The 13,315-nt window shown below is 42.0% G+C and overlaps 1 protein-coding gene across 3 annotated transcripts in view; it reads left to right on the top strand.

The window, feature by feature from the left end:
- The window catches only part of LPP (LIM domain containing preferred translocation partner in lipoma), a 662,184-nt gene that overhangs the window by 168,889 nt on the left and 479,980 nt on the right, over window positions 1-13,315 (top strand). The gene's annotated exons all lie outside the window — the stretch shown is intronic.

Genomic DNA, 13,315 nt, shown 5'->3' with positions numbered 1-13,315 from the left:
CTAAGGAGGCATCTCAGCCAGGAATTTTTACAGTTAATTTTACTCCCAACAGAAGAAATACAAAAGTATTTCATGAGCCCCCAAACATGAAAAATGGCCAAAGCAATGAACTGCTTGCTTGTTTTATCTCTTTTTGATTTAATTTTCCCTTTCAATTTCTAGCACAAAGATCTGGGTGACACAGAAGATTCAGACTTCACAAGTATTTAAGTGTCCATGATGTGCTATGTTCTTATCTGCTGTCTTTTGGTATCCTCAGCTAGCATGGGCAGATCCCCAGTTTCTAAGCCCTTGATTGGCTGAATTTTTCACTGTACAATACTGCCATGCTACCTGGCTCTGAAGGGATCACACTCTACTTGGTGGGTGCAACACCATCTCTTAGCTGCCCAAAAAAGATCTCAAAAAGACATAATCCAAGGCTACAATGATGACAACAAAAATACAGCAGATGACTTAGAGGTTTTTGAAACTCAAAACCCATAGTATCTACCTGCCACTATTCTGGGGGCTTGTGTGTTGGAGCTAGGCCTTTGGCAAAAGAATGTTATTTGTGTTGAATTTGTCAAGAAAACAGAGGTCAGAAAAAAAAACTTAAAGGAAGCATGCTGGTTGCAATCTTTGCAAGATGTGAGTTTTCTTTTGCAGCTAACCAGCCCATGTTTGCTCTTCCCAGTTAAGTCTGCTGTATTCTATGTCATCCTTGAGAAGTCTTGCGCAAAAAAAAAAGAGGTGAAGTAGTCAATATGGTGGTCCTGACTGCAAACCCTGTACGGTGGCAACTTTGTGAGAGATTTTATACCAGCAGTTAAAGTACTGTAAACATTGGTTTTGCTGAATATTTCAGTAATTGTGTTGGTATGTTATTTCTATGATGTTGAACTTAAACATGACTTTAGTTACAGAGATCTTTGAAAACATTGAAGTTTGTTGGCATGCCCCCTCTTTGTAGGAGTTAACAGTTTATAATGAAGTGGAAATTATGGTATTACATTAACATATTTTGCATTAATATGGTTTTTAAAGCTAATATTCACCACACATATCAAATAAGAACATGTCCTGTGTAAACAAGGTGGGTGATGTATGGCCCATGGGACTCCTCTGTAATTAGATCAGACATAGCAGCCACTTATTGTTTAGATTTTATTCTCATTCCTACAAAAGAGAGGGTGATAAAAAAGTAGTAGTGGAGGCTCCTGGGTAGCACAGTTGGTTAAGCATCTGACTTTGGCTCTGGTGACCATCTCATGGTCTATGGGTTCAAGCCCCGCATTGGGCTCTTGTCAACAGCTCAGAGCCTGGAGCCTGCTTCAGATTTTCTGTGTGTGTGTGTGTGTGTGTGTGTGTGTGTGTGTGTGTGTGTCTCTCTCTCTCTCCCTCCCCCCTTGTTCTCTATCTCTCTCTCTCAAAAATAAATAAACATTAAAAAAAATAGTGGCCCAAAATACATGAATGGCTCCTGCCCGTCTTTTGGTCCCTGTCTAGTCCATAAAACACTCCTGGAAAACTCATTTCTAATATATTTCATGCAGTTTTGTGGATAAATATATTGGAAAAGAATGTCCTGTAGACATGTAATATCACAGTTTTGATAGCTCTGTTAGGAAGAGATCTAAGTTGTTCGTTTAAAAGCTGCAGTTTATTAACTTTTCTTCAAATGCCAGTTGTTAAATATTAATAGAGGAAGCTTTGAAAAGTGGCTCTGTGCCCCACTTCTGCACTGAAACGCATCCTGAAACTACAGATAGGAGTTTAAGCAATGCTTGGAAGGTTAAGGAATAATTGCTTTTGAGAAAGAGGAATGTCGCCTATATCTGATTGTCCATCCATCCATCCTCTGTATTTTGGAGCTGGGGATGGATGTGAGCAGGGAAAGATAAAACGTCTCAAATAACCTTTGGAGGGTAGAGAAGTAAATATTCTGGGGGCATGTCGCAGAAATTCAAAATAATCTGGTAGTAATAATTGGTATCGGTGGCAGTAATGAAGAAAGAATAACAGTTTAAATAATTAGACTTGACAGTAGATGTGTCAACAGGTACCCACTTAATGAGTGTAATCACCGTTTTTCTCCACTTTCAGCGTTGATCCACTGACTGTAGTGTGTTCCCTGTTCCACTTCCAAACCAAGTCTATTTAAAGCTGCGCTTCATGGAATCTGAAACCGTATACCCTGTTTACTATTTAGAGCTGATACCCAGTGTTCTTTAATAGGCAAGATCTGTACTTGAACAAGAATAGGCTTCTGGCCTCCTGTAGGCCGTTGATTATTCTTGTTTTTCCACAGGGTGATTCATTAGCAGGGATGAATAATACTGAATTAATTATTATGGGCTTGTCTATATTGCTAGAGTGAATTGTTGATTATAATTTGATGGAAACAGCCCTACTCTATGTTAAATCAAATTAACCAGTTACTGCTTTTTTGAGGTGGGGGTAGAGGCAGTAGAATTATAACACTTGGAGTTATTTTCTTAGTTACCTGGACAGAATAGCATTATGTGGGGGAGTGAAGCCATGTGTTTTATGTTACGTTGTGTGAACCAAAAGTCATGAGAATCTAATTCCAATCCCGGCTCTGGCTGTGTCACCTTGGCAAGTCACTTTCCCTCTCCAGGGGTCCATTTCAGCCTCTAACAACAGATGGAGTTGGACCAGTTGATCGTGGCATTACTTGTAGTCAGATGTCCTATTGTCTGTGATTTTATTTCTTAGCCAGTCTTTTCTTCCTCTTGCTGTCATTTTTTCAAAGTCATAGGAAAGTCTTATGACTCTGCTACGGAGCCAGCGCTGGGAAGTCTGTATTTCTCTTTTAGCTTTGGTTCTTTAACATACTGAAGAGCAGCTTATGATTTGAATTCTATGTACACCATGACAGAGTATTTCTGCACGGATCATCCCTTACCTCCAGCAAAGTTCAGTTTCTGGTTAGAAAAGAGAAACAGAAATCCAGCTTCCTCCATGTTTTTTTACGCCATAATCTGGGTCTCATTTCTAGAGGGTCTAGGAAACCTATGCCCTGGGTATGTGATGCTTTCCTTGTCTGTTGTTTGATTTTTCCAGGTTGAGTCCTTGACCTGTAAGGAGAGGTCAGAATGTCAAAGCCAGAGGGGACTTTAAGAACCAATCTAGCCAGATTTTCTCCTTTCAGAGGCTGAGGTTTGTGGTCAGGGAGGGAGTCCGATTAGTGGCAGATCTTGGCCCAGAAGTTTTCTTCTGACTCCATAGTTGTATCTCTGTTTGAGAAGAGCTTTCTCTTTTTACAAACTGTCCTTTCTGTTCCCAATATTTAAAGGGCCAGTGTCTTTTGGGCAAAACCCATCTCATTGTCAATGCAGGGATGCAAGATGCTTTTAATGCAAAAATGCATTCCAGGCATCTTTGTTAATTCCTTGGGGCAATGGAGTAGAGAATTCTGGCTGGCTTCTGCTGTCTGTTTTTTATTAGGAGACTATGGATTCCCCTGCAATCCTTCCTGTAAAAGATTACTTGACCCTGACATCACCACTGTTTCCTCCACCCGCCTCCTGCTGTTTTTTGATCCAGTGAATTATAGGAAGCTGGGGATGAGCTCCTAGCTGGCTGTTTACTGTGCATAGTTGGGAACATTAATAAAGAGAAGACGGATGAAGGATTGATAAGCAAGAGGACAGGAGAGTAATAGCCAACACAGTGAAATCTAGTTCAAGGCCTGTAATTCCCAGGTGTAGTGCTACACAAGATTAATGGCAGCATCTCTCATTCTTTCAGACTTTCTCTCTGCTTTGTTCTTATGGGAATGGGCTGGGACTGAGAAGCAGCTGGAATGATCTTTGCCAAAACCATACTCATGTTTTCATGAGCTTTCCAGGTCCAGAGAAGAGAGTAGTAATTATCCATCATTTAGAAGATAATTTAGAAGCCACTGGATCTAAACACTTATCTTGGACCTCCTGATACTGAAATACAGGGTGTGGAAATCATTTTACTGAGTCTGAAGTTCATTCTAGCTCTAATTAATTTTCTTTGACTCCGGTAAAGCCATGACCTTCCCCTGAACCTCAGTTTCTCCATCTGTGCTATGGGAGGAGAAGGAGGGTGGAATAGATGATGTTGAAGCTTCTCTTGTTCCTGACTTTCATGAGTCTCTTAGTCTAAGGACCCATAGCAAGTTTGTAGCTGAGCCAGGCCTTGAATTCAGAACTGCCTCTGTCTGGTTTGGAGTGCCCCATTAATCATAAATTCTACTGCTTGTGGAAGTTCTAAACAGTAGCCTTGCATCCCTCAGCCTTTTTCTTTTTTAATGTTTATTTATTTTTACTTTTTTGAGACAGAGACAGAGCATGAGTAGGGAAGGGACGGAGAGAGGGGGAGACACAGAATCCGAAGCTGGCTTCAGGCTCTGAGCTGTTAGCACAGAGCCCAACGCGGGGCTCGAACTCATCAACAGTGAGATCATGACCTGAGCCGAAGTTGGATGCTCAACCGACTGAGCCACCCAGGCGTCCTGTCCCTCAGCCTTTTAAAAATTAAATACATCTCTTCCCCCTCTCAGTTGACAGGTCTCTTTTATTTTGTCAAAGGACTTGCCTAAGGCAGTAGTTTTTAATTTGTGTGCGATGCCTGTGTGTGGGGAGCGGGCAGGAGTGTAGGAAGGAGGATTATGGAATATCTAAAAATTTAGGTGAGTCTCTGAAATTGTTAGAAAATGCACATCTTCAGGGGCTTCTGTCTATACTTTTTGGAGGTTTGTGGACCTTCTCAAGGCCGACCTTCCCAAGGTTCTAGGTTATGTGAAAGATGTTCTTCAATATTTAACTAACATACATTTCTTGTTGTTGTTGGATTTTTCTGTAGTTCACCTGTAATACTATTCGGAGTGTCTGCCTTATTTGTGAGTGTGACCCTGGACATTTAAGGAAGCCAAGCTGTTGGGTGATATTTTAATTTTAAACTGCTGTTCTGCTAGCTTCACTCACTCACGCAAATTACTTTTAACCCAGAATCAGTACATGAGAGCTACTTTAATATATTATTTCGTTTAATCTCCCAAAACAGAAAAATATTTTTTCCCCATTTTTCATGTACAGAAACTGAGATCAGTGTGGTTGATAATTTGCCTAATCCTACAGCTAATAAATAGCAAAGTCTGGATTTCAATCCAGGTCTGGTCCCAAATATGTGATTACCTCCAGAAACCATACTGACTATGAATAGGGACAATGAAGCTTATATAAACTGTAGCAATCCCTGGTAGAAAATGGTGAATGGGCCCCAAAGGAGCACAGCAAATGTGTGCTGTGGGAGTTCAGAGAGGGACAGAATCACATATCCTGAGTCATTATATGATAGTTCATTAATTAAGTGCTTATCTGGCAGCTTTAGGCTAAGAAATGTTGGATAGTTGTATAAAATACATTTTAAATCACTCTTTTTTTTTTTTTCTTTCTCTTTTCCCCTTTTTCTTCAAACTTCTGTCAGGTTAGTGGTCTCAGTTTCTTCATTTTTGTAAGTGACATGAGGAGGAGACCAGGAGAGATTAGAGTCACAGCGCCCTGATAAATATGAGTTGGTCATCAACAGAATTGGAATGTCAATGCTTTGGGGAATCCGTTGGTTGTTTTCTTGCTGTTACACAGAGCGTGGGATTTTTAAACAGAGATAGATTTCTGACCAGGCACAGATCAGCACAAATGCAGATGTGAGCAGCCAGATCCTGGATCATGCCAAGATGTAATGTCTGCCACATGTGTGAAGCTAATGTGTTGTGCTTGGTGAGCCACCGCGAATGTTCGTGGGAGCCATGAGAGCGGAAGTTGGTGTCGGAGGTGGAAGACGCCTCCGAGATTGTCAGGGGCAGAGCCGTCACTTCGACCATGGGGAAACGGAGGCAGAATAACAGCCAGACTTCCTACCAGCCTCTGCGAGGGGATCTTTCTGGATTTTCTGTCTTCCAATGACTAACATTCCCACAACAGAACACAACAGATAGGGATGTTGTCCCGGGATACTGGGATTGGAAATCTAGCATAATTTGCTGTGTGACCTTGGGTACATTACCTGATTTCTTTGGGTCTCAGTTTTATTATCTGCAAAATGGAAGTCATGCCCAACTGACTATTGTGAGGACAAGTTCAGTATAGTATTAATGTCATTGATAATCCTAATCATAGTCTGAAGAGACAGGCATGGTTGTCCTGTTTCTACGGATTCAATTTTCTGGTTCGTCATGGTACTTTTTAGGTCCTTGGTCCTCAGAGTTTGGTGTGAAGACCAGAACCTCAACATCACCTGGGAGCTTGTTAGAAATGCAGACCCCAGGCCACACTCCAGACTTCCTGAATCAGAATCTGCATTTTAACAAGATCCCCGGGTAGTTCATTTGCTCATTAGAGTTTGAGAAGCATTGTTTTGTGTCTGAGATCAATGTCAAGGCTATTGGCCATGGCCTGGTGCCAGTGACTGGCACACTGCCAAGTCTCCCTGGGGCATGCCTTACCATGCCGTGCGATGGCGGGAGGGAAGCCTGTGAAGTTGCTCCCTGAGAATAATGGAAACCTGGGTTGACGGAATCCAGCAGCCTCTATCTTTTCAACGCCCTTCGTTTCCTTAGCAGTACGACACACAGGGGTCAAACTGGGATTGGATCCCAGATCCTTCTGCTCACAAAGTCCATGTTCTTTTCATTAAACCATGATGTCTCAGTCCAGAGGAATGCTGGGCCATGCGGATGAGAATTCTGCATTTCCCCCATAGTGCGAATGTTTCCACACTGGCTGTTTTACTCTATTACTCAATTCCTAGAGGGGAAGAATTAAAAAAAATAATAAAAAAAAGCTTGAGTTGAAAGCCAGGATCCTGCAGCTTAATCAGTTATTTTCGTTTTTTAATGAGGGTGAGTATTGTGAAATAAGTAATTATTAATTACTCAAAACTAATGAAATATTTTAGTTTCCTTGCTAAAAAAGCATATGGAAGCTAAAAGAAAGCATATGGGTGCTTTTCGGGAAGCATATTGGTGAATGGACAAATTACAGCAGTGCCAATTTGCCTTTGCTGTCTGGCTGGGGCCATCACTGTGTGTGCTGGCATCCGAGTCCTCGAGTGTTTAACGAGAGTTTTAAAAATTCCCATCTGATGTGTGCCTTGGGTTGCCTCTGGAGTGACACAGCTCTGTCTCCTAAGTTTTCTGCCGTGATTTCACTCTGACCTTGCTAGTTGAGTGTCACCTGGTACAAACCCTCTGCCGAAGGTGGCTGTCGTGCTCTTCCTCCCCAGATGTTTCCTGTCCTCTGCTGTAGACTCAAGGGGTTGGCTCAACTGATGGCAGCATCTTGAGACTGTCCATCTGGTGGTTTTCCGCAATGGTGGAAGTAGTACCCTGTTAGATTGTAGAGGGGCATCTCCTTGCCCCTCCCCCGGGGACTCTGGAGGAACCCTGGGTCAGCCATTGAATCTCCACACTGCAGGTGTCTTCCTTGTGACATCGGATTGGCGATACCCAGACTCCTGAGTTCACAGGCATGGCTCTTTATCCAATTTGTTGTCCATGACCCTTGCCCCTTCTCTCCTTTCCTATATGTCTCCTCTCTCTTGCTACATGGTTAGTCAGTCTGGTAAATAGCTCGATGGATTTGGAAGAGGTTGAAACTATTTTCACTGCTCTGGGGATTGCATTCTTCTAGACTTGGAATGATCAGATGCCACATGATCTATTTGAGAAGGCTCTTGGCCGAGTGTCAGAAAACTGAGGTTGCAGACCAGCCTGATTTAATAAGCATTTACATAGCACCTACCAAGCAGGGTGGGTTGTTAAGAAATTGAAGGAGGGAGGTGGCAGGGATGTGGAGGTGAGTTTGAGTCAGGGCCAACCAAGACTCAGTGTGATGCGTGAGCTCAGTAATTATACTTTGCAAGTAAGAGATTTTTGATGGAGTCTTTCAGGGGTTTCTTGTAGAAACTGGATTAGAGTCAGCTTTAAAAGATGGCTAAATGGCCTTGGATGGGATGTTACATACAGGAAGTGGAGGGGAAGGGCCCATGTGTCTTGTTCCCTGCTTAACTACCTACCCCATGTAGCATTATGATGAGGGGTGGGTGGGGGTGACCATTATTATTCTTGCCTTGAAAACTTTTAAAAATGTTTATTTATTTTTGAGAGAGAGGGAGGGAGGGAGAGAGAGAGAGACACTCTGAGTGGGGGAGGGGAAGAGATAGAGGGAGACACAGAATCTGAAGTAGGCTCCAGCCTCTGAGCTGTGCACAGAGCCTGATGTGGGGCTCAAAGTTGTGAACCATGATCTCATGACCTGAGCCTAAGTGGGACGCTTAACCAACTGAGCCACCTGGGCGACCCTTTTGTGGCCTTAAATGCATCAAACGTAGACTGTTGAAATGATCTGAGAGAAAAGCAAATAAGACATATAACCATCTAAGATACTGCTGATCCTTCTGCTGCCTAGGACCAGCTCCTATAAAATGCCACCTCCCTCCATTCTGCCTGTGCCTGCTCTCCTGCCTAAAGGACCAGCTCATACCCTCCCTCTAATGGAAGCCTTCTTTCTCTACTTCTCTACCTCTGAAATACAGTCGTAGCCTTGGACTTTGTTTTATAATGAAACCCTCTTTTCTATTGCCATCTTTCCATGTTTCCTCACTCCTGTCCCCTGCCCCTCCTGCACACATATTATAAGGGTTCTGAATCTCAGGACTTTTTTCTGCTTCTCCAAATTCCCTTTAACTCCTGGTAGTGCCTTTCACATCATGCTCAATAACAAAGCACATAACTGAATTCTTCTACAGTTCTTCCCATTCTGTGTAGCTTGTGTTTAAGATGGATATGACAAATCGAGGCTTACAGAATTTCAGAACTGGAAAGGGAGTCAACAGCTGTCTAGAACCCTCCCCCAGGGAGGAAATGACTGACCATACTTTGTCTGCTCCATCAGCAGCAGGTCTGAGAAGGGCGCCCCCATCTGACCAAGCAGGAGAGGGAAGGTTGCGGCCGGAGTATCCGCTCACCGCTCAGGCCTTGGCTGGGTTCCTCCTTTCTCTGAAGACCATTAGGAATAAAGATGGTACACACAGCACTGTTGTGTGCGGAATGGAGAGAAACAAGTGGACGTTTACTGGGTATCTGTTATGTGGGAGGCTTTGTGACAGGTGCTTTCACCTCATTTAGCTTGGTCAGTCATCATAAGCTAGAATTTACATTCCACGTGAGAGAGACAGGTTATACACAGGATATTTAGCAAAAGCCCTTCCTTAGAAGCTCTGATGAGCACTCTGTGGTGGACAGGCGCTTATGATCAAGACTGAGCCAGACGGAGGTGGGAGGGCCTGTGTTCTCCTAAGTTTATAGCAGACTTCTTGGGAGAACCAGACTCCAGTGTCTCACACATGAGTGTTTGTCTTATAGGCTTGTACTTGTTCTTATTACATCTTCCTCCCTCCTTTCCCCAAACCTGCAGTCCCCCAACTCTGTATTTCTCCCTGCTGCCCATTTTCTTTTTCCCCATCTCTCCTTCTCCTGAGTTAACTCTGGGCGGCCTGAGGTTCCGTAGGCTCTCTGATGGCAGAGTCCTCTGTACTGGACTGTGAGCATGCTGGCAGGGAAGATGAGACACAGATCTGTTAAATACATAGTAAAAATAGCTTATGATCTATGGGACTCGGTATTAAGCAAGATGATATTAACGAGGTTTGAGTGTTGTTCTGAAATGAGGCAGCTGAACACGCACATCGGCTGCTTTTCCTCTCTACCTCTGGCAGCTCATGAGCGGTGTTGCCATGACAGTCCTTGGGCTCTGTTTAGATCAGCTATTTTCTGAAGGAGCCCCTGACCTTCCCCACAATAGAAACCCTCGATGTGGTCATGTCAGTGCCTGTTCAGATGCTATATGACTGGTGAGCCCCAGTTGTCACTTGGAAACTGTTGGAAGCTGTAGGTCAGGACACAGACAATGCATGTGTGGGAGTAGGCAGCGCTTTTCAATATCCTCCACTCATTTGCCGGGTGAGGATACAAAGGCCCGTTGAGTGGCAGTGACTTGCTCAAGGTCACCGAGTGCGGTAGGGACGGGGTTGGGAACTCGGGTCTCCTGATTTCTCTCCTGTTCCACCTGTGCCATACGTACCCTGCCAGAGGGCTCTGGATGGAGCTGAGCCAGGCCTGGGACATTGCTATCCCTAGGGATGGGCAGGGGTGGTGAACAGGGAGAGGAACTCCAGGCAGAAGAAGGAATGAGGAAATGATGGGGAGTTATGGAAAGCGTGGGGCTGATAGATGCCCAGAGTATTCACTCTGTGGCCTGAGGTGCCACTCAGCAGTGCCCATCAGCAGAGACACTTTCCTATCCAATGCCACAGATGAAGAATGACAAGTAGATGCTTAAAGGGGCAGGAGAAGATCATTTCATGTCCTCTATTTCTCTGAACCCTTTCCTGACCTCTCATAGGTCCTCACATGAAATTACCATGAGAGATATTGTCAACACCATCCTTTTTGGTGGGTACTTTATTACATAGTGTTAAATATTCTTCAGGTAGTTCATATGTGAAATGCTGTCTTCTGGCTGCAGGGGCCTAGGGGATAGAAGGGATTTGTCTCCCTTTCTTTTTTCCTCCCTGTTCCTCTCTCTCCTTCCCTCCCTCCCCCTTGCCTTTCAAACATGGCACTGGGCATAGATGCAAATCACATATAATGAGCCTACAATAAATTTTCGTTGAGTTGAACTTGGTTGAATTCAGATTGACCTCTTAAAATTTTTCTTGGTTGATGGTGAAAGTTGGCAAATGATGATTTGGGGGAACAGTATTCTCACCAGTTTGGATTTTGTATGATTTATTGTATGTTCTTAATTTCCATAAAACCTAGTATGCTCATTCTACAGTGAAGAAACGAATCAGGGGGACCTGCTCAAATTCACTTCATGTAATAAATGGTAGAGATTTCATTTAAATCTAGGTCTTCTGTCTTCAAGTAATGTAATGTTCCTTCTGCTCTTCCCCACTACTTATGGAAGGGAGGAAGGAGTGTTGTTTCATAGACAGGGGTTCAGTCTTCTACTTGGGAGTCTCCAGCCTTTTAAGGTTGTAACCTACTCCCTTACGAGTTTGGGAAAATAACTATGAGACCTCAGGTTCAAACAGTAATTTGTTATAATGCTGTGGACAACATCTTAGCTGGAGTTTTATTTTTTTTCAGTAAGCCAAGGAAAAATAGTGCACTTCTATATTCTTTAATTTGTTTAGATTGAGACAGTCTTTAGGATAGTGTGTAAGAGTTTTAAAATTTTTAATAAATTTGGATACATACAGGATGTGGGGGTGGGGGTGTAAAAGGCCTTCTTCCCTAAATGAATTGGCTAATTTAGCTAAGAACAAAATTAGACCACTGTTTTTGGTTGTAAATGAAGGATGTAGGATTTTTGAATGCTGCAGCAAGAGCCTGGATTTTGGTTCCTCTCAACATTTGCCATTACATGATAGCCATTCTGCTTTCCAACTTCTGTAGGATTTGGGTGAGATGGATTGATAACATTCTGTATCCTTTCTGAAATAACCATAAATGTGGGGTAGTCTTCTTTTTCATGTATGTGATCAGGATGAACAATGTTGCCTAATTTAAATTTCAGAACAGAGGCAAAGCTTATTTGTCATGAGTATAATATCTGACATATATGGGAAGCATGGATATATACATATATATATATATATATATATATATATATACACACACACTATGCTTTGTTTTTATATCTAATTTTCTAGGTGTTTAAGGAAGAGGATAAGTTGAATAATGATAGTATAATGTCCAGAAAGAAAGTTGAATATAAGACAAATTTGTTTGTGAATCTATTTCTGTAGTGTGTGTGGGTGTGTGTGTGTGCGTGCGCGCGTGTGCACATGCGTGTGTAAGATTAGCTTATGGTCTTTTTATAAAGTCATCTGTACTTTGAAAGTACATAATAACTTTGGAAGTACCAAGGGAGAAATTGAAATTTAAACTTGGATGTTCAGAGAGAAGGATATTTTACCTTTTGTTGTAGAGTTGAGTTGTAGATAAAGGTAAGAAATTAGAAAATTATATTGTTTGGTGTTAGATGGAAATCAAACACTATATTTTCTTTGAGAAGAAAGTTTGTCCTGGTATCTGAGTATTCTTGCAATCTTTCTAAAAATTTTTACGCTCCATGGATGCCTATACTTTAATTCAGTTGAATCAGTTTACTTTGAACAATGACTAAGAGAACATGTGATTTACTATAAATAATACACTCTAAATAAATAATAAGAAAGAAAGAAAAAGAATCAGGACCTGAGTCTTTCTAGTATGTTTGAAGCAGTTGACCTTGCTTTAGAACTGCATATGTCTGTGCCTCCGTCTCTAAGTAGATTAGGAGCACCCTGAAGACAAGAGAAATGTCTGTGACAATGATTTTGTGAATTCAGGTGCAGGTAATGAAAACAACTTTGATAATATCCTTTGCTTGGGATTGACAGGCTTATTTGGAGTCTCTTCAGAAGTCATCCTATTACTCCTGAAATCCCTCTGCTTCATTCACTTTGTGTGGAATGAAGAAACATTGTCCATCTGCCTACTTAACAAGAAAAAGGGGTGGTTTAGGAGTGCAGTAGCCTGTTTACACACTGGCCCAAACTGTTACTGTAAGAAAAGGTTTCATATATTTCAAAATGTAACAGAACTAGGAAAAATATACACATGTAATATATAGAGTACATGTATATGTACATATATATATGATCTGTTCCTTGTCACAATATTTAACCCAACGTGCTATTTACAGTAATGAATCAAAATGTCAGTTTTTAAAAATATGAAGTGTCAAAGTGTTCCCACATTGCAGGAAAGTTTGATGTGACAGTTTGTTAGTCATGTGACTATTATATCAAATGTGTCTCACAATGTTTTTGCTCAGTGTTCGCTCTTGTAGGCTTCTCACACTTCTTTCAGTGAATTCCTAGTTCAAGTTACTAACCCGAGGAGCACATTTAGGTTACGTGTCTCCCACACCTCACAAATGCTGTGTTTTTCTGTACTTGAAACTGACTGGATTTCACATTATTTTTGAGTGGTTTGATTTTGTGCCTGACACATTTATGTGTAGTGGCTAAAAAAAAAAAAAAAAGATTCTGCTACTGTCGTTTTGTTGTTTTTACTGCAGAACCATTACTTGAAACTTGGAGAATGGATGTTTTGTGTTTCCAGAAGTTGGGAGCCCCACGGTATAATTTAGGTGTCCTTATTTGCTATTGCCCACTCTTTCACCTTGGATGCATTTTTAAATTTTTCTTGGCACAATGATTGTAC

Source organism: Suricata suricatta, chromosome 5, assembly GCF_006229205.1.
Source record: "Suricata suricatta isolate VVHF042 chromosome 5, meerkat_22Aug2017_6uvM2_HiC, whole genome shotgun sequence".
Classification (NCBI taxonomy): domain Eukaryota; kingdom Metazoa; phylum Chordata; class Mammalia; order Carnivora; family Herpestidae; genus Suricata; species Suricata suricatta.
The sequence above is the reverse complement of the archived record's forward strand: the minus strand, read 5'-3'. Positions and strand labels throughout refer to the sequence as shown.